The 22,360-nt window shown below is 32.1% G+C and overlaps 1 protein-coding gene across 4 annotated transcripts in view; it reads left to right on the forward strand.

Annotated features, from left to right (window-relative positions):
- LOC130442005 (leucine zipper putative tumor suppressor 2 homolog) overlaps positions 1 to 22,360 on the forward strand; it is a 301,746-nt gene that overhangs the window by 92,662 nt on the left and 186,724 nt on the right. The window contains exon 2 of one of the 4 annotated variants that reach the window (XM_056775950.1): positions 16,504 to 16,530. The exons of the other annotated variants lie outside the window; for them this stretch is intronic. The gene's annotated coding sequence lies outside the window, so the exon portion shown is untranslated. The remainder of the gene's footprint in view (positions 1 to 16,503; positions 16,531 to 22,360) is intronic. 4 annotated transcript variants of the gene reach the window in all.

A 22,360-nucleotide genomic window follows, 5' to 3' on the forward strand; every position in this document is an offset into this window, starting at 1 on the left:
TTTATTGCTTTAACTCTGATTTATTTGAATGATTAGATGTGGTATGTTGATGATTCAATTCAGACTCAAGTACGCTTTAGAATTATTATAAGAAAATGAAGAAAAATACTACTTTCATAAAAAACAAGTGAATAATTTGTGTTCATACTAGCCTATAGAGTGGGTAACCTGATTTGAGGTATTAAAACTGAATTAAGTAAAGTTAATAAGAAAATCTTTTGAAAATATCAATTTATTTTTGGAATACTATTTAAAACAATTTATTTCCTATTTTTTGCTTATTTTGCTCATTCAAATATACGTCAAATTGAACTTTTGTATCTAATAAGACAACAAAAAATAGAAGTTGAAAGAAAAATTTCCAAATATCATTTTTGCAAATTCAATACTTATTAACTAAGCATATGAAAGAGATATTTTCCTACCTCGATTTTTCATTGGCTCCTACCTGTTCCGGAAGTTTGTTAAATAGCTAAAGTGATTTTGATTCAAAAACCAAGAAAAATGTGGGCTGAACTAAATCCTACGGGCTAATTTCCCTACTGCTTCTAAGACACTTTGATACAAGAAAATATGTTTATTAGACTACAAGTTTGGAGTCAACAAAAGACTAAGTACTCAGAATCGAAGATTTAATTCAAAAAGTCTATGAAGGTGAAGGAATATACTCTACTCTGTTTAAAGATGAAGCCCAATCGTTTGATAAGTACTGACATGAAGGTTTCATAAACAAAATGGAACAAATTCTTCCAAAACAACATGCGAAGCTATCGATTTTTGAGAGTAAAGCAGTAAAATAAATACTAAGAACTAAGCAGGAGTGCCACAAGAAAGCATGCTTGGCCTAACTTTATATCTACTATAAATATGATTTACCAAACATAAAATCACCATCTTAGCAGTTGATACCACTCGCCAATCAAGAACAATTAATATGGGAGATACAAAAGCTACAAAAAGTCGTCAATCAATTCAACGAAAAGATCAAAAAGTGGATAATACAACTCATTGAATAAATATTGGTTTACTTAAATTTTACAAAAAATACGAACGTTTAGAACGTACCAATTTAGTGAACGCATTGGAGGTACCATATGGAAATACAGCTAAATATTCAGGAATAACTCTAGATGCTAAGCTGAGTTGGAGCATGAAAAATAAAAGAGAACAAGATGCGAACTATAGAAAAATGTATTTGATTATAAGTAGAAAAACCACACAATAAATAACAAAATAACAAAAAAGATTATGGAAGAAATATACAAAAAAGACAGGGACAAAGTGAAAAACCTAATAAAAGAAGATAAGTTTAAGTCTTGAGAGGAGTTCGGAGAGCGGATGAAGAAAAACGCAGATGAAAATGCAAAAAATATTGTAACTGAAGAAAACAAATTTTACAAAGATGGAAGGAACACTTCGAAGAGTTACTAACGGTGGGTCATATAGAAGCAGAAAGAGATAAAGAACAGTCAGAAAGAGAAGACAAAAATAGAGTGAGGTGTTAAATATGATAAAAAACTAAAAATAGATAAATAGGCATCGAGAATATAAGAAATAAAGGGTACGGAATTATTGCACAGAATACTACTGGTATTATGGAATACACAAACAATCACAGAGGAATGGAAATTAGCAGTAATAGCATCCATCCAAAACAAAAGAGTTGTAACGATTGCAGTAGGTTTGTCAGTATCTTTCTATTTCCCAAATTATGACAGACGAACGACTTGTTCTTAACGGTGTTAAGAGGCGAACCGATTTACGCGCTCTCACTACTTTTCGAATTACAGCTTCTGATTAGCTGAAACCTTCAATTTTCGACTTGAACGGTGTTGTTAGCTAAGGGACGATAATTATTAACGTGTAAGAAGGGTGTTTGATGGATTCTGCTATAAAAATATGGATTTAGAGTTTGAAAATATGAAAAACGGATTAGACGTAATTTGAAAATGAAATTACATAATTCACCTCACTTTAAAAAACAAAACTTTTATTTGAGAGGAACATGAAAGCAAAGTTACGTACGTAATTGACGAAAAACCAAATACAAAAAAAAATATTGAACTAAAATGTCGGAAATATCGTCAGTTTGTTCACAAAAACTATTTTCTTGATCTTCATCACCGTCACCAAAATTAACAATGGGATTATAATCGGAAGATCTACTATCTGCTTATAGTATTCCTTCTAAAGTTTTCCACTCCTTGCCGTAGTTACTTACTTAATAGGGTATCCACATCCCTTAATTTTAAAACTTTTGATTCTACTTCAGTGGGAATTGGCTTTGGTTGAATCTTAATCCATGACCAACTTTTTCTGCAAACCCCTTCAAATACTCCTGTATTTGATCGATAAGATAGTTAACTTTGGATAATAACGTAACTATTTATACCACTTCGTATAATAAACCTTTTGCATTGGTTAAATTTAAAAGGACACTATGAAACTAGTTCCAAGATTTGTTGACCTGCGGTTTTTTAATCACTGTTGGGAACATCGTTGCATAATTTAGGAACTGTACCATGTTGTTTTAGAACATCTAGATACTCTTCTGACTTAACAATTTGTTTTTTTTTTTCATTTCCTTTCCAATTTTTGCAGACACTCTATACAAAGGAATGTATGAGTGTCTGCTATGTATAAGGCAATACCAGCTCGATTGTTTTTACGGTTCTTATGTGGCAAGATCCTAACCATTCAAAATACATAGAAAACAAAATAATAAGGGTTAAATGGATTTGGTGGTATGTGAAACACAAATTAGATGAATTAGGTGCAATATGAATTTTAAAGTTAATTTTAAAATATAATTTTATACTGGGTTTGGACTGTTTTTCTACCGAATGAATGAACAGTTCGATAGAAAGCATAAATTATCATAGAATAGTAGAATAGTATATAAAAGATATTTACCAAACAATTCAGTGATAAGTAAAAGTTAACATATAAGAACAGGGTGACTTCTATAGATGATAAGTTATTTTTAAGGATTGTATGTATTATTTAGGCGGAGACCAGGTGTAATATAAATTAAAAACCATTTTTTGGATGGAATTGAAGTTGTTCAGTTATGACTGAGTTTTGTTACCTTTAGTGGACCAGAGATTATTTTGCTTATTTTTCATACGTCTGAGTGGAAAAGAATTGGATGCCAGACTAGCTAGAGTTTTTATGAATCTAGAAAATTCGTCCACATCACCAGAGAGCATGTTCCAGTCTGTTGTTTGAGAACAGTGCTTGAAGTTTTGACAACTTTTTTTCCGAAAAGATACGGCATAATTTGCGAGAAGCATTTTTAGTATTGGATTTTAATGAAAATTTTGTTATCACTGCTTAATGATTGGAGAGACCTAAATTAAACACAGTACAATCGGTATATTCTGGATCATGATGGCACGACATAGTCTATAGTACTGCAACTGATCTTAGTTATTTTGGTTGGTGACGATCTTGACCATCACACATATTGGAATAATCAATATTGAGATCGCCACAAAGAATTAGTTTGCTTTTTAGAGGTAAGGACTCCAGTAAGGTCAGTAGTTTGTGACAGAAAGTAAGCACGTTAGCGTCAGGTGTTCTGTAAATACAAACAATGTAGAGGTTATAAGTCTTATGGTAGACGATAGAAAATTCGAATACTTTCTCAGATATTATATCATTGAACTGTGTTATTTCGGAAAAGTCGTTGTTTGTGGACATGATCATGACATAAACTAGTTCTATTGAATATGGCTACTGTGGTATAGTTTTTAACAAGAACAGGCTCATTATTATTTAACCAATGTACATTGATGGCAACAATTTCTGGAACATTAAGCTCCTCTAGAAAAGATACTGTTCATCTGTTTCGCTTAAAGGATAGCTAGGGCTGGTAATATAGCTAGGAACTAGTAACTATACTTACTTCTCGTGAAATACAATAGGTTTTTTATATGTCCCGCAGGATTTATTCCTAGATTTTTAATCATTATCATTGAATCAAGTTTTGCATAGTTTCCAAAGCATCATAAGCAATGTTATTTTATTAACAACGTCAAACTGTCAGTTTATTATCAAAAATTGGATAAATATTAAGGGAAACGCTAATATTGTTGTAAGCGCTGCAATCAGAATAATTTAGAAAATGATATGAAGCAATGTATAAGTACTTAATGTAATGCTGCCAAACAAAAACTCCTACCGCAGCTTCAAAAAACGTGCTTTTGACATACGTTCATTCTATCTTGCTTATGGTATAAGCATTTTATACTGAAGATCACGCTTTTCATAAGGGAACACATAGATATAAGATATTAGATAGTACAGTTTACATTTCTAATAATTGTACTATCAATATTCATACACTTGATGTTGTTGACAAAAAAATCAAAGATATTTCCTATGTTTGTACATGTATATAGGATGTTTTTAATTAAATAAGATATACGTATTATTTGGCATACATTTTTGACACTCAAAGATGGTACAGCCCACCGCCAAGTGCGATTTATACCTTTTTGGTAACTGATATTTACTTTGTTGTGTCAAAACGCGTTGTTTACAATATAGGCAAAAAATAATAATTTTTTCCGCCGGCCCTAAAGACTAAGGTAAAAGGAGGAAACTCTTCAAAAATATTAATATTTTTTAAGTTGAACACGAACTTCAAAATCGAATGTTTGCACTACAAAGTTGAAGCCTTTTTCATTTGAGCTAGTTCTTGAAAGTAAACTTATCAATATATTTTTCTGATAGTTTTTCATATACCATGTAGGTCTTTTAATATAATACCTGTGATTTTGTTGGTTATAGTTTCATTTCGCTCGTTTTTAGTAATCTCGACCACCAGCAAAAGATTATACCCTGACATCTATGTTTTACAATCCATATTCTATTTGATTTTTATTAGTATTACAAATGATTTTTTTCTAAAAATACAAATACTGCCACGGTAAAAAAGTGTATCAGTATCTCAGATATATTATAGACTTATACAACTTTTCTACCTTGGCACTTAACTAATATTTACTTTTCAAATGAGATACATATATTTTTGAGGAATCAATTAATTAATAGAAAGTTTATGTTTTATATTATTAATCAATTTCACTTAAATCACCTAACATTGTAATATTGGAACCGCCACTGGTATGATTCACAAAATTTATAAAAATCTATAATCAACAATCATCTTGGTATAGCACTCCAGGCACTCTCATTTTCTATGTTATGCTTCTTTATTCGTTCTTTTTATTTTGTGCTGATGGTTGCTTATTATAGAGGGCGTTACACTATGACGACTTTCGTTATTACGTCTTTAAGCGTTGTTGTCTGCGTTCTGGTGGGGCAAAGAAGAAGTTTATTTTATCACTCTATGAACATTTCTTTTCTATTTATTTTCCTGAATTATTTTGATTTAAACCTTTCAATACGATTCATGATATATTTATAGCACAAAATATTTATTGCTAATTTAGTTTGACGGGAACAACATATATTTCAATAAATCATCATATTATTTATTGATTATTGCAAAATAATAATTGAGACATTTTGTCCCAATAGTATTGGTTAGTGGGTTGTATGTGTCCCAACAGTATTTCAAAAAAATAAGAGGAAAACGTTGTAAGTCAACATATTCCTCTTTTCCTTTAAATACTCACGGCACATACCAAATTAAGAAATGAAAATAATGTTCACTCCCCGTATAAATATCGGTAAACATCTAACAAACCGTCAGTCCACGTAAACATAAATGCATTTATATTGTCCGAAGCTGTCGGAAGCCGTATGTACATAATTTCTTCGAAATGTAAGATTCATTTAATTCATGAATTTCTTTAAATAAATAGAATTATGGCATTATTTGGACCAGGAGCGAATGAAGACAATGAAATTGCACAGTGTAGTGAGAATGAAGACAGGTATGAATTTAATAATAAATATTTAGATTTACAAGAATTGCCGAATTAACTAGAGTAAATAAATTTTCCAATTATCGAATAGTCACGAAAGGGGTTGCTGTGGATCAAGCACAGAACCGAAAAACATATAAAGAAAAACTGAAATCAGTTGACAAAGTTAATATGGGCAAACGTAAAATCAGAATTACGAAAATGTAATCGGTCTCCAGAACTGAGCAGAGATTCTAGAACTCGTAAAGAAATTTCTTGCAGCTGACCGCCTAGAGCTTTGGAAAAACTGTGTTGAACATGTTATCAAAGAAGAAGATGAGTATGTGGTATCACTCTCTTTACAACCCAACATAATTCAATCAGATGATGACTACCATGATTATTTATAAAGATATTTTGGAATTGAAAAAGTTTATTTTTCTTTTGTTTCAAAAAAAACCGAATGGGATACAAAAAGGGCTCAGTTCCCGTCTGGTACCCTGTTTAAACCAAACGCACTAACAGACAGGTACATTTTACTCGTCTATTCACATTTTATAATTTAATATTCAGTTATAGTAAGTTAACGAGGTATAATAATGATTTTTTTTTCTCAGTTCTAAGTAGGACTACAATTTAGTGCCTGTCTAAATAACGGCGCATAATGCCGTCCAATTTATAATGATTCGATTGCCTTTTAACGAAAACTCTCTCGCATAAGATCTAAATATTTTTATAAGTATTTATAAAAATAATAAATTTTTAAATTGAGGTATCTACGCCTATGATAGATCAAACAAAATTGTTAGCAAGGGTTTTTATAATCTGCATTTGATATTGGAAGGACTATACAAAACCTTTCGCCACCATTTGGAGCTTTTTTTATCCGAATCATACTGTGATATCATTTGCAGGGCATGATCGACGCCTCCCATACATTCATTTTAAAACATAAGTGAATCGGAACAAGTAATTTCTTTTTTACCGGCCATCTTTTGTTTTTATTTCTACAGTACCGATACTGTCACAGTTGCTTAATACCTAAAAAGGTAAAACATAAAATTATGTTTCGTAACTCGAATTGGTAGAGTTAATTTCTTCACAATTTTTCTCCATCACCGGAATTTTATTTTACGGACTAAATATTTGTAATTTCTATAATTTCCAATCGTTGATTGGTGCATGGGGCGATCCATATAAATAATTTTTTAGGAAATAATTTGAACGCAGCATCCATTCTGAAGACTTGTTTGTTATATTACACAGTACAATTGTTTTTTTTGTGGAATATAATGTTTCGGTATAAAATTTTCAGTTTTTCTAATCCAGTCAAACGCAACTCCTAAATTACTATTCGGAACTTCGTTTTTCTTTTAATTTTCGCCGTTGTTGAATTCTTCATCTTCAGAAGTAAACGCTTCATCCACAATTTGTGTCAATGCAGTATATTCAACTTCACTTGAAGAATCATCGTCGCTAGATGGTTGTATATATTTTTTATTTATATTACTATCATCACTGTTTTGAAATAGATCTAATTCTTCTTTAAAATCAATGTTCTAATTTTTATTTTCTTTATAGTTTGTCGTCTGTTTTGTCTGCTTTTATTATTATTTTCCATTCTTTACGGTTCCGGCATTTTGCTCTCCAGTTTTCTATAGTAAGTCTTATGTCCTCCTCTATTTAGTTCCTCCAAGTTTTTCTCCTTCCTGCCCCTTCTCCTTGACCACAATGGGTTCCATTGCTTTATTCTTTTGATCATTTCAATTAGTTTTCTTTTCATTCTGTGCCCGGCCCAGTTAAGCCTTTGTGCTTTTATGTATGTTTGTTTGGTTCTATTACTTTTTTAAACTTTTCTAAGTGCTCACTTTAACACGTGACTATTTCTATTTCCCAGAACTGTACTCGACAAAATGTTACTCATTCTAGAAAGAAAATTTTGAATATATAAGTTATTTAGTATTGATGGGACATAATATCCCAATAATTAACCCTATTGGGACATATAAGTCCCATTTTCATTTGAAAAAAAAATCTTGAATACTATTGCTGAACAGTAAATAAGTAAAATAAAATTATATTTTTTCATATATATTTTATATATATTCCGAGCACCTATAAAAACACAGTTAGTAATAAGCATGACACTTACCTATTCTTTTTTAATAAATAATAATTTAATTTAATAAAAATTTTTTTAATAAATGGACTTATTTAGGGGTCCTCAAAATTTTTGTTACTTCGTTACTATCGATTTCCCACCTCAAATATGATATTTCACTTTATATGTGCAGAATATGTTGACAGTTTGGCATTTGGAAGTTATGTTTAGTTAATAAAATTATGGAAGTACCGTAGTATTATGAGCGTAAGGCAAGAAAATAGCTTTATCTCAACTTATTGGTTTTTGGAGTTTACTTCTTAAGAATCGATTTGCATATATAAGGGGCCCGGTATGAGAAAAATGTGAGGAGTAAAATCTATCGATGAATGACCTCGTTACGTTTTTGGTGCGCACCCTATGATGCGCAACTTTCTAATTTGTCAGTGTCAAAATACTCATATTGCTGTCATTGTGAAGTTTTATTATCATTGTGTTCCGCTAAAGTGAACTGAAAGTATTTTCAAATAACTAGAAAGAGGTGTAGATGATATTGCTGGAACATCTAACAAACACGTGGTTGCAAGGTACGTTATAATTCATGTATTATATGTATGAGCATGTGCAATTTGTATTTATTAAATATTTGAATAATTATCGATGTAGTTCATATAAATATATATTTGAAAACAACACATAAAATTAGATAATCAACCCAATATGAATTATCGAGCGCATCCACATAAAATAGAAAATTTCTAACCTAACCAAAAATTAATTTTTTTGTCGATGTCTATAAATTCTTCCACGTTATTATGATTTATTTTATAAATAATTTTTAAATATTAACAACTGTAGTCAAGAATTCGATAATATTATCAGAAAAATCGACAATATTTTTTCATTATAATAATGTTTTTATATAATTTTCTTTCGAAAAGTTATTTTTTAGCTTATTTAAATAATTTTCATGTACTATTTATTATTGTATGTAAAAGATTTAGTGACATAATTATCTTTTTATAACCATTTTTTTTAATTATTAAGATGTTATATTTTAAATAAAAAATTAATTATAATAATTTAAAAAAAATGTTTATAAAAACCTTTTTTTATCAATTTTCTTAAAGTCGGTTAAAATTTTTATAATTATGCATTTATAAATTTTCTATTTTTTTTTATATTTTTTGACTAGGAAAAAATCTAAACCTCCAAAAACTCCAGCCGAGAGACAGCGAGCTTACAGATTAAAAAAAAAATTAATGAAGGAGGCCCAAAATATTCTGGCAATCAACCAATCTTTTTAAGTTAAATAAACTCTTTTTGCGTCTGGTTAGACTATCGAACTTAAGGAGTAAACTCCAGTCGTGCGTCGGAGCTGACACACACAATTTTTTTCCAGTCTCTCTGCTGAAAAATGCATGTATCATATCATAGCAAATTCGTTGGAGAATACACGTAGTATGGTCCTAAGAGTAAAAAAAGTAATTTCCCAAAAATCTTTGTTCACGCGTCAGGAACAAGTGTCAACAAACTTTACACTACACATAGTTCCACTTGCTACGTCGATACATACGTAGTACACTGAATCTCCAATCTTATTACAATTGACCGATAAAGAAATTAAGAAAATGGTTCAGACAGGAGATGTCCCAGATTTTACACAGTTTCCCTGTCATTCCCAGGCGGTGGAGAGATGTGTCAAAATTTTGGAACCAAAAAGGATTATAAGCCTGTGAATTCGATAGATATAACACGTATGTTTTTTAAAGGGTGTGAGGTGGGTGGAAGTCCAGCTATCTGCCACCTACTAATATTGAATCTTATTGTTTTTGTCGCTATTCAAAAGTTTAATATCTGCTAGAAACAATTTTTTGGTACAGAGTAATTGTCTAATTTAGGCCATACAATCACTCTACAATATAAATCACTCTACTATAAATTGTGGGATTATACTATAGGATGTACAAAATAATATAATTGTCTCACATTTCCACAATCTCTTTACTATTGTTAAAGTCTGGTAATTCTGTTTCCATTTTTTGTTTTATTCTGTTATTGTGTTTTGTTGTGTCAGTACAAAGTTTATTTTACTTATAAATACTCGCTTCTAGCTACGAGAATTTGTTGATACACAAGATTACAGTTGAGGTTGTACATCATCCCATTATCGTGTTCAGTGTTTTATTTCGTTCGTGAGGTTCACTACATGAAAATAATAGATTATTGAAGCAACAGTTCCACCGGATGTATGATTTATTCAACAACTCAATAATATGAATTGTTCTTACCAGCTCATGGAGATTCTACAGTTGTATTTGATCATGATATACTTATTTTCTTAAAACAATCATTTCATTCGTAATTGAGAAAAATAATATTTTTTCTAATAAGATGACCATTTATCGTGACAGGTCTGTGAATTTTTTTATTTCTGTGGTATAATACTGCATCCATTTTTCATATATAGTGACCAAAAACCATCCTTGAACTCTAGTCAACTCACAGGAAGACACCCTTGAACACGGTAACTCCATATTTCATAAGCAAGTGCCGAGGAAACATCCCAAACTTTAAAGAAAGTGAATGACCACTCGGATTAAAAATTTTCCCACAGAAGGAAGGAAAAGTAGGAGGTTTGGCTTTTAAATAACGAGACTATGCGCCTAGAGGGCATCCTAGACTAGTGGGTTAGAAAATGAGTAGTACGTTAGGTATCTAGATATTACGTCCCAAAACACGCTTCCGTCACTATCATGGTATTTGTGCAGTAGCTGTTTGAAACGAGCGTTTCTTGTGCCGAAATCCACGAGTGACGAAAAACAGGAGCAACGTATCAGTCTCAAATTTCGTGCGCATGTTTTTTGAGTGGTGTAAGTGCTTTAGTAAAGGCCAAGAGAGCACTGAAGATGACCAGCGTCCAGGTCGCTCCGTGACTCTTTCAACTCCGGATACAGTGACCAAAATCAACCAAATTGGCCATGCGATTCGTCGAAGGAGCATCCGGATGATTTACAAGGCTGTAAACGCCGATAAAGAAACGGTTAGAAAAATTTTACACGGGGTATTACACATGACAAAAGTCTGTGCGAAGTTAGTGCCAAAAAATCTGACTCCTGACCAAATATGGATTTACGAAATACTCTTGTTTTATTTGTCTGTGCAACATCGAGGACAGAGAGCATTATTATGTAAGAACCGAATGGCCCATTCAAAACTAGTAAAATATTACGTAACTAAACGATGTAATATTTGTTATAGAATATCTTCAGTTTGACAATGACAATTATCTGACAATGAAATAACTTGAGTAGTTTTTGGGGGATGAGAAAGTGAAAATTATGAAGTTGTTGTGAGTAATTTATTAAAAAATTTTCAGTAGCTAGGAATGATTATGTTTTAGCGAGCTCATCAGCTATTTTCCTTAGCTCCGGTGTATCCCAGAATCCATGGCAGGGTAATTTTATTTTTTTCGCCTAGCTCGTTTAATTTTTCTAGGCAATCCCAAACGAGTTTGGATTTTATGATATTGGAGCTTAGAGCTCTAATGGCTGTTTGAGTCTCTAGTTGAAACTAAACACATTATTCAATTACATAAATTTCTGCTTAAAAAATGATTGGTGCGCTGCCCAGGCTTTCAGTCTGTTTGGTTCTTGGCCCGTACACTCCTATTCCAGGCGATTACTGTGAGCGCATAAAGCTAAAGAAGGAAGGCCTAAAATGTGTTATTGTAAATTATTTTCTTATTGTTCATACAAGTTAATTGAGTAATAACTTTTATTATTCTCTGCTGCTAACCTTTACCTAAATAAACAGTATTTAACTAATAACTTTTAGCCTGAGTATAAAAACCATGTAAATTCGTGTAATTTCAATTTTATTATATTGTTCGCTAATATGCATGATAATGAATTATAACTTTATTCAATAGCGGATATTTCAGCTAATTATTAGGAATAAATAGTACCTATATATTCTACTTTCTTTTATATTTCTGTACTGTAATGTCCTTCGTATGCGACCGTGAAAAATTGGACTGCAAGCTTCAGCGTCAGCGTCAGTCCCCGAAAATATGGATGCAGTTCATGACATTTTATCAGACCGTCGAATTGGGCTAAAACGGATATCTGAAGCACTGAATATATCATACGAACCCATTCATCATATGGCTCACGTTAATTTGAGCATGAGAAAAATTGCTGCAAAATGGATCTCCAAATGTTTGAATGTTGACCAAAAGCGTGCAAGAGTAGAGGCATCGCGTTTGATCTGTGCTCGATTTGAAAACGATGTAGACTTCTTAAGCCGAATTGTTACTATGGATGATACTTGGGTACATTTCTACGATCCAGAAACAAAACAACAATCGATGGAATGGCGACACTCTGGTTCTTTAAAACCTACGAAGTTTTGTGTCCCAACATCTGCTGGACAAGTTCTTGCTTCAGTGTTTTGGGATTGCCATGGAGTAATTATGAATGATTTTTCGGATAAGGGTAGAACAATAACTGGTCATTACTATTCGACATCTGACCACTCTACGGGCAAACATTAAAGAGAAAAGATGCAAATAGCTATCCAAAGGTGTTTTTTTGCAGGACAACGCCCCTGCACACAAATCTCATGTTGCCATGCAAAAAATTTAGGGTTTAGAGGAGAATATGTTGAGTAATAAAATATTTTGACATTGAAATTTTGTTTGGTTCTATAGTAGGCTAAAAATTTTTCAATATATCCTCGTATTATTTGAATCAATTTACAAGACCAAATGTTCCAACATTCTATTTCTATTCCCTTTTAAATAAATTGTAGGTTTTGGAAATACAATTTACCCAATTCTTTTATATTTAATAATGTTTGTTTTTATTATTCTATATATACAAGCCTGTAATTTGGAATCAGTTCTACAGTTCAAATACCATTTTTTCAAATGATCGTACCCGTCCATTAGAATATCCAAACGCGATTCTTTTGAAATAATAATAATGTACTATAGCCTATTAAAGATATATTTTTAACAAATATCTTGCTCACATATGATGAAGTCATCCAAAAATTAACTGTCAGTTGGCTTATCATTTTTTTCGAACACAGCAACATACGATGTGAAAGAATATTCAATTCACCTTTCAATTAATCAATCAAGTATTAACAATCAATTGGAAGACCAATATACGACGGTTACTTTTCAAGTAAGATGCGTCTTTAGGTTCTCAACATAAATTGTATTACAAAATTATATTTTTCCGTTGTAGTCATTATTAATTTTTAAATATTTGTTGGGTAGTAGTACCACTTTTTATCACTTATTGTAAAGTCTTCATCCATTACACTAGGCCATTCACATCGTTTTCCATAATGAACATTTGTTCTCTGATTTTAACCTCTACTCCATTTCTGCACTTTTATATTATCCATTACGCCTTTAGTCTCAAGTTCAACAAGCTGTCGGTGAAAATTAGCAGAAGACACTATTTTCGTTTTCATAAGAATAACTTAGCGGACTTCACATTCGGTGGGATTACTGCTTGAATTGTCATCAACAAAGTAGTTTAATTTTACAACCAACATTTTAGTAGAACGTAATGGGAGACTTGCAAAGAGTAATCAACCTTCAGCTGATGTCGTTGATGCTCTGATACGATGCGCAATCGGAGCTAACTCACTAAAAATTAGTCTCGTACTTCTTTGAGTTGTTTTAATAGTATTTAATATGGTCTTCTCTGCTTTTAGTTTCTTATATTTTTCGATGAATATTGTGAACGTGATTTGACTTGTAATAAACACATTGATGATGAATAACAGATTGTATGTACAACGAAATATCATTGGTCGAGTGCTCTTTTTGAACTATTATTATATATGAATTACGAAGATAATTTTGACAAGTTAGGGCAGTTGGAATAAAGGACCTCCTAAGTATCTTTCCCAATTTGTTCTTACCCAGAGCTACCCTCTTTTGATCGCGTATCTTTAGAAACTTATTAGAAGTGTCAGTGTAAAGTTTGACGTCAAAAAAGTATACCAGAGCTACGCAATAAATTAAAAGAAAAAAGATGTCCACCGAAATTGTGAAAATCCAGAAATTGGAGTATCGAGCCATTATCAAGTAGCTGTAATTAAAAGGGTTAAGAGGTAAGCAGATTTACGAAGATATGCTTAATACCCTTGGTGATCAATGTCCTTCGTATTCGACCGTTAAAAATTGGACTGCAAGCTTCAAAAGAGGCAAATTTTCGATTGAAGATGATGAACGATCAGGAAAGCCAGTTTCTGTGTCAGTCCCCGAAAATATCGATTCAGTTCATGATATGATTTTATCAGATCGTCGAATTGGGCTAAAACGGATATCTGAAGCACTGAAAATTTCATACGAACCCGTTCATCATAGTTGCCGTCAATTTGGACATGAGAAAAATTGCTGCGAAATGGATCCCCAAATGTTTGAATGTTGACCAACATCGTGCAAGGGTAGAAGTATCGCGTTTGATCTGTGCTCGATTTGAAAAATATGTAGACTTCTTAAGCTGAATTGTTACTATGGATGAGACTTGAGGACATTTCTACGATCCAGAAACAAAGCAACAATCGAGGGAATGGCGACACTCTGGTTCTCCAGACCTAAGAAGTTCCGTCTCCAAAAATATTCTGGAAAAGTTCTTGTTTCAGTTTTTTGGTATTGCCATGGAGTAATCATGATTGATTTTTTGGATAAGGGTAGAAGAATAACTGGAGAATACTATTCGACATTACTGACCACTCTACGGGAAAAATTAAAGAGAAAAGACGCGGAAAGCTATCCAAACGTGTTTTGTTTTTGCAGTACACAGCCCCTGCACACAAATCTCATGTTGCCGTGCATAAAATTCGTGATTTAGTGTTTGAATTACTAGAACACCCCCATTATTCACCAGATTTGGCTTCATCCGACCATCATCTCTTTCCTCAACTGAAAAAAAGTTTAAAAGGTCGTAAATTTTTTTCCAACGAGGAGGTAATAAAAATAAAATATTTTGTCATTGAAATTTTTTTTTGGTTCTATAGTAGGCTAAAAATTTTTCAATATATCATATTTGACAACGTCGAAATGCGTAGAATTATTCCTCTTAACATATTGGAGTTCTCCTTAAGCATGACATAACTAGTTATAGAGATGTACGAGGTAATAAAGTATGTAACTAGATCAAATTAGGTCGCGGGATGTTTTCAGAACGTAGTATGGCAGATTAGTTAGAGTAACCTCAGATAAAACAAAAAATGAAGTGATGATATGGAAAGGGTAAAAGTCTGAAGAATTTTATGTCGATAGAGGACACCACCAAGGCGACCCGCTCTACGCTGTATTAGTTAATATGGTTTTAAAATTAATTATCCAAAATTCTAAATTAAAAAGCGTTGGGACAATCTTCAATAACGAATGCCAATGTCTGGCTTCATTCTTATCCGTTTCTATAAAAATTTTCCAGTCTATAAGGTTAAAATGATTACCACGGATGTTTCCGTTGACGGTGGCGATTTGAAATCACGCGGTAAGACTTAGAGATACGAAAAAAGCCTCACTCTGATCCGTTTCTGTAAAAATTTCCGTGTCTGTAAGAGCCACGGAAATTTTTGTGGAGGGTGCCAATAACAGCACCGTTGGTAAATTTTCTGCGATTTAGCTGTAAATAATTTTTGTGATCTTACTTTGGCTATTTCTACTAATTCCGGTGAAGTCGAAGAAAACTCAGATTCAGACATTTTTTAATTAAATCAAATTGACAGCTATTTCGTTACTTCAAAACTTTCCTTAGCAATGCAGATTTAATTGTCGTTATAAGTACAACATAATCTAGTAATTTCAAAATTCAAATTTTACATCCATAAGTTTCTGAGTCGAATGTTGTTATAATATTATTTTTCAATAATAAATCATCGTTTTGTTTGTCACAAAAAAAAATGTATATTATACACAGGAAAAATATTAGATTTTAGCTTTCGGCTTTTCACGCGTTCAGAGACAATATATCCTCAAGCTAAATTCTAGTAGTTTTTTGCCTTGTATAATAAAAAACTATTTTTTGTGCAACAATAATTTGACATTTCGGCATCTATACATTTACTTTTTGAAGAACTTGTTTTTAATAGAGTCAATTATTAATTGATAATTTATCAAAAAAAAAACTTATTGCAAGAATTTATAATAAAGTTTCAAGAAACACTTTTCATATTCAAACTATCTTCTATATATGCTAATGCTAACGAGGCAGATTTCCCGTCACCTTGATGTTTTATGGAGTTATTATGGCGTATTCGAGAAAATTTTGTACGTACTTAATAATTAATTTATTAGAGAATTTAAGAAAATAATCGTGACATGTTTTCGATTTTAGAGATAAGATTATTTAAGGTTGATTTTTTGACTTCACTTCTCCGAACTTATTAATGTTAATTCTATAATTTGTCTATTGTTCTTTGAAAATTTTCAAAAAATACTGCATTTTTCGAACTTTCACATTTAATAACTTTTTTGCATTGTTATTTCAGATTTTTTAGTGTGCCAGTCAATTCATGGTGAGTTTTTAGAATTTCACTATAAAAATCTGTTATTGTAAGAGGAATTTTGGGATTTTTTTATAAACGGAAGTAAGGGCCCAGTTTTCTTCTATAATTGGCCTCTGAAAGGTAATTTACTTATATATACCAAATTCTTCGAACACTTCTGGTAAACAAATGCTGATGTACCATTCAGAATGACCGTTTTACGTGGCTCTAATGGAACGGTGAAGACCTGTTCAGTACTTCCGAAAAAAACAGGCGACCATTTGCTTCTAAGTACTTCCTGGTCGACCTTTTGGATTTACCTCCTCTTGAAAGATTCATAAAATCGATTTTTTCGACTTCAAATACTTGTTCAATTATGAAAAACTTACGGAGTGATTCATAAAGATCAACAACGGTGATCAAAACTTATCAAAATTCTTCTTCTCCGTGTGAACAATGTTATAAATGACCAATGAAATCCCAAAACTTGTATTAGTCCAAGCACATTATTTAGGAAAATTTTATAAAGTATTCAAATTGTTCTGTAATAATATTTAAAATGACCGTAATAAGTCTTGGATTACTAAAACAGACCATAGCGAAATATCATTTCTTGTATAATAAAGAATATACAATAAAATATACCGTCCCAACCTATTAGTATTTTTACGTTGACTCGAAATCGAATCGAAATTGTCTAATATTTTCACAAAGGAAATTTGTTATGTATTCAAAACAAACTTACTTCAATGTTTTAGACAAGCTACTTATAACTGGGGACATAGTACATCCTTTGAGTCGCATTATACATACTATACCATACCTGAATTACACATACGTACTGTACTGTACATACACGAGTCTGCCCGATTGCAGATTAAATCACCTTACTACTTTAATTACCGTTTCATTTCAAAATGGCACTTTTCTCAATTGTCTCAAGACGGCTTTAAATCTAGCATCGAATTATGGCCCAATTGCACTCCTTCCCACGTGATCTAAGATCATAGAAAGATTGGTCAAAAAGAGGCTTTTATCATTTTTGACGTCGTTGAATCTGTGAAATTCTTATGGCTTGTTGTGGACAATTCCTTGAAATATTGTCGCTTTATCTACAAAATTAAGTTCCTCTTGCTTTGCGCTGAGATCAGTTTCCAAAGAACTGAACTTATCCACCTCCTTAAAATTAATTATGCCCTTATTGAGTCGCATCTCTGATATGCCCTTCCCTTCTGGTATATATGTAGTGCGACTCAATTTGAGCGAATCTTCAAACTACAAAAGAGAGCTGTTAGATATTCACTCGGACTAAACAGCAGGGCTCACTGCAGGGACTTCTCCAAAAGATCAAACATTCAACGAGAGTACACCACTTATTAAAAAAAATGTTCCCAATCAAATTCATGTCACACAGAAGTGGTTTTTCATTGCCTCCCTGCAACCCAAATCTATCTTTAGCTGACTCCTCTTAATGGAGTTTTCTTAAAAGTCTACGTGAATACCCGACGCTGTGTTGGAGAGTTTTAGAAGATCTAAGGGTGAGATTTCAGAAATGCTAACAGTGATTAAAAGGTAGTTTTAATAATTGTCTGTTTGAATACAATGTGTTTCCTCTTTTGTGGCAATTTTAATACAAACAGTTTTATCCACCCTACTCTAGGTGATCCATCTGCTATTTCATCTCTCTCCATTCCTGTGTGTGACGGATCCCATTGAAATGTAAACTTATTCTTCTTGCTTATCTCATTTAGCTTGTCCAGGTATGTCCAAACCAGCATGGATCTGGACATTAGAGCTTTGGTATCGGAGAAAAGATGATAATCTCTTGTCTTCGATAACTCGCAAATTGAACTCGACACGTTTCTCGATTGCAAATCGAAAAATAATTGGTGTAGTGTCCAAAATCCCAGAATGTTTGGCACTGCTTTTTCAGTTCTGTGTATTCTTTTGGTGCCATTCATGTACCATTCGATGGCATTTCTGTTCATTTCTAATATAATATTTTGATTCTATTCTCTCCTACGTTCCTCTAAAGGAAATGTGGCGACATTTTCAGTTATTGCGAAAAAACAGAATTCATATATATCCAAAGATCCATGACTAGTCACCTATCACGTCCGTATAGACATCTTTTGAAGTACCGTGATCGAATTTTTCCAACATTTCTTTGCATCAATTGACTCGAGTTTTTTTTGAGTGATTACAAACATGATGGTCTTGGAATTTCAGTTTACACACATCATCGATGATTTCTGGCACGATAGTCGAGTTTGGACGACCTTCACGAAATTCATCCTGTAGCGAAGTGCGACCTCGGTTAATTTCGGAAAACCAGTGAAACTCGGTGGCTCGAGGTGGTGCTTCATCGCCAAAAGTCGAACTGCGGTGATCGGTACACTGCTGTTAGTTTAATCCACGTAAAAGTCACAGAAAATGATCGCATGCAAATGTTCCATTTTTTGACTAAGATGAATATGTCAAGTATCTGTAAAAAACTCAAATAGCACTCGTATGTCAGACTTCATGATGGCATTATCAGATTCGATATATTCACATCAGTGCTGCCATATCTCAACCCTTGCAGCTTCAGTATTCTACCTGTTTTGCATATCGCCCGCAACCAAATCCACTCCCACCTTTTTATTTTTGTAGTTTTATACAATAACGATAAAGTGCTTTGTATACATTTTACTTTAAAACGTTAAGTTTATTCGAAATAATAATTATTAGACTATCTCAAATTAGGAAACCTAGAAAAATAAGGAGAGGAAGCAAAATAAAATTGTCATTATTCTGCTAAAAGTAACAAATATAAGGATTAAAACTGTTACAATACTAAAATATAAAAAGATTGATTTTTCTCTCCAAAAATGAGATATCTCATATTACATATTAAGATTCTCGTTGTATCTCATAATAGGAACTTTATGAAAAAAATATCATTCATATTGTTTTTCCAAACACCACACAAGTTTTATGTTTTATTTATTCAAGATAATAAACTAACTTTCACATCACAAATTAAATAAGCGAAACCTGTTAATTTTTTTAACTTTTTTAACAAAAAATCACGTCAAAGGAACCACTAATAAAACTTTGGTATTCCACAAATGCATAAAACCAAATGCACGTGCTGTGTTTAACAGCAACTGAAATCAATTCAACTAATTTCATATATCACCTTCCTATGAATTAATTTTTGGGACTGTCGCTAGATGGCGACTTTAAGTTATAATTTCCATCACAATATTTCAAAAATTGACCATTATAAAATACTTCAGTTTCATTTGTATTGATTTAAATGAAATTTAAATGAAATGAAAACAGTTTCCAGCAGGTTCCTCAACAAGCAGCATAAAATTAACCCTTAAAGGAGCTGTGTAAAGGCTTCGCTTGATTTTGAATTTCTTATAATGGCTTAAATATAGTTTATATATGCTACGCTTTGAAAATGACACCTAGTGTTTATAATATTCTAACCATATAATTTGTAAACCAACATTCCAATTTATCGAATGACCAAAGTTCTATTATTATTTAATAATAAATAGAATTGAGCAAGTACATTGACTTTCAAGTGATTTCGTTAATAATAATATAATCTTAAAAATCCAGTTGAACGACCCTGAAATTCTATGGTTGGTTTATTATATCGCCGAACGCATGACTTCTGCTTTTTATTATAATCAATAAAAGCAATAAAATGCCTTGTGTGGGTTGTAAATTGACTATTTAAGCCTCTAAATGATATTTTCAATATATCAATGATGCCGAAATACTTTTCTCTGTACGACCTAGAAAGTGTATCAATATATCGTGGAGGCAAAATACTGTCTACCGTACTTAATCTTCGGTTTTTTTAGTACTTATCGCCGGTAGAGATTAAACTTTAATGGTTCTACAGACACCTCGTTCAATTTTTAGCAACTATAATAAGATGTGAAGTATCGTAAATTGAGGAATTAGTAGATCGTTAAAAAATATTTAAAGTACTAATTATTGAATTTTTTTTCTTAATCTACCAGTTTGTGAGATACACAGATTGGACTAGAGAAAACAATAAACCCCGATACTTGGCTGTATTCTTTCCAGTACCTGAGTGACCGAGGTATTCCTTTTTTGTAAATTGTGTTTCTTAAAAATTATACAAAGGTCGGCAACTAATCTGCATAAAGAGAAAAAATGCAGCGTAAAAATGAATTTATTAAAAGAAATTATAAAAATTCTGTCTGCCTATCCAATCTCCAAAATGAATATTGAGGTACTTCCGTAAACATAACGCGTAGAGCGATGAAGCTCCATTTTGCATGAAATGACGGACGTTTCACAGATAACTTTGGCCCGTCCCGAGACCCTCAAAAAAGATACCTGTCCACGCATACAGCCTAGGCAGGTTTTATTTTTCTTCATTGAAGACGTGAGGTTTATTGTCGTTCCAGTACACTCAGTTATGTCCATTGTCGACAAATGGAATAAATCATCCTGACTGCATTCGACGTACCACTGCAAAATTCCAATCGGTGATCTGAATCATACTCATCGAGCACGTGTTATCATGACATAGACACAACTGCCAGAAACACAAACATGCTTCGTTTTAATTGTTTTAGACAGTGTTGCCAGACTAATGAGCGTTGCGGGTTTATGTCGATATTTGAAGAACGTCGCGTTGAAACACTAATTACATTACTACTACATTACTAATTACTGATGAAATATGAATATCTTTCGATTTTATCGACATACTAAAACATGAACTGGTTATTCAAATAAAAACTCACGGTGCAAATAGTCTAAAATTATATCAGAAACAAATATTTAATTATTCATAGTTTATCTACAAATAAAATTTATATATATTTATGTTTCGAAATCTTCTTGCTTTTAAGTCTCTTCTGTTCCAAAATTAGTTTATTATAATTTTTGAAAGTTAGATAAAAATTTGACGATTCGGCTACTTTCAGTCTTTATCAAAAATAATTTGATATTGCGTATTTATAAATAAAATATAAATTTTTGTTTTAAAAAGACTTTTCCTTGGTTTTTACATCTCAAAAATATGTAGCAGCCATTGTTTAAATTATTTGTAGTTTTATTAGAGTTTACAAAATAGAGCTATAAATTTGACTTAAATATTTAGGTCTTTTTATTTTATCATTTATAGCTTTTTTCTTCTATAAATGTGAGCACAATAATTTAGAAAGTTTGCCCTTAGAATTTGTGGATAGTCATGGCAAATGCATATCAGAGGAGTTGTCCTTTTGATGAATCAAGTGTTATCCTTGGTATAAGTACCCCTTAGCTTGTTTGTTCACCAGTAACAATTTTGGCCTTCATTATGCGGTTGCAAAGACTTGTTACCATTGCATAGTTCTTCTGATACGTTTAAATTTCGCAACAACATTATTAAGGCATTTTTTCTTCAATTTTAGTTGGTTTGGTAGCAAGTCTGAAATGTTGACATTATTGAGAAATTCTGTTATTTCAGCTGCCCCTTCCTCCTGATCTTCCATGATCAATTTTTTCAACAATTTTGTTAAGAGGCACGAGTATTACTATGTCTATCATCTCTCATAATTTTCGTAAATAATCAGCAAATTGTCGTTGCTCTATATCAACGCGCATATTTTCTTCTAGTTTACAAGTCTTTAAAACGGACCATAAGGACCATCGCTTGATAGAAAGATCTTATATCCAAACGCCACCATTTTCTTGTCACCTTACTTCCAATTACGTTGTTTTTCTTCAAATGAAAAAACTAGTTACTTAATGCTAAGTTGATTATTGAAAACGTGAATAAAACGACATTTTCTATGAATTAATCCCTACTAGATCGATTTATCTCCCACGAAAGGCCTTG

This window comes from Diorhabda sublineata, chromosome 3, assembly GCF_026230105.1.
Source record: "Diorhabda sublineata isolate icDioSubl1.1 chromosome 3, icDioSubl1.1, whole genome shotgun sequence".
Classification (NCBI taxonomy): domain Eukaryota; kingdom Metazoa; phylum Arthropoda; class Insecta; order Coleoptera; family Chrysomelidae; genus Diorhabda; species Diorhabda sublineata.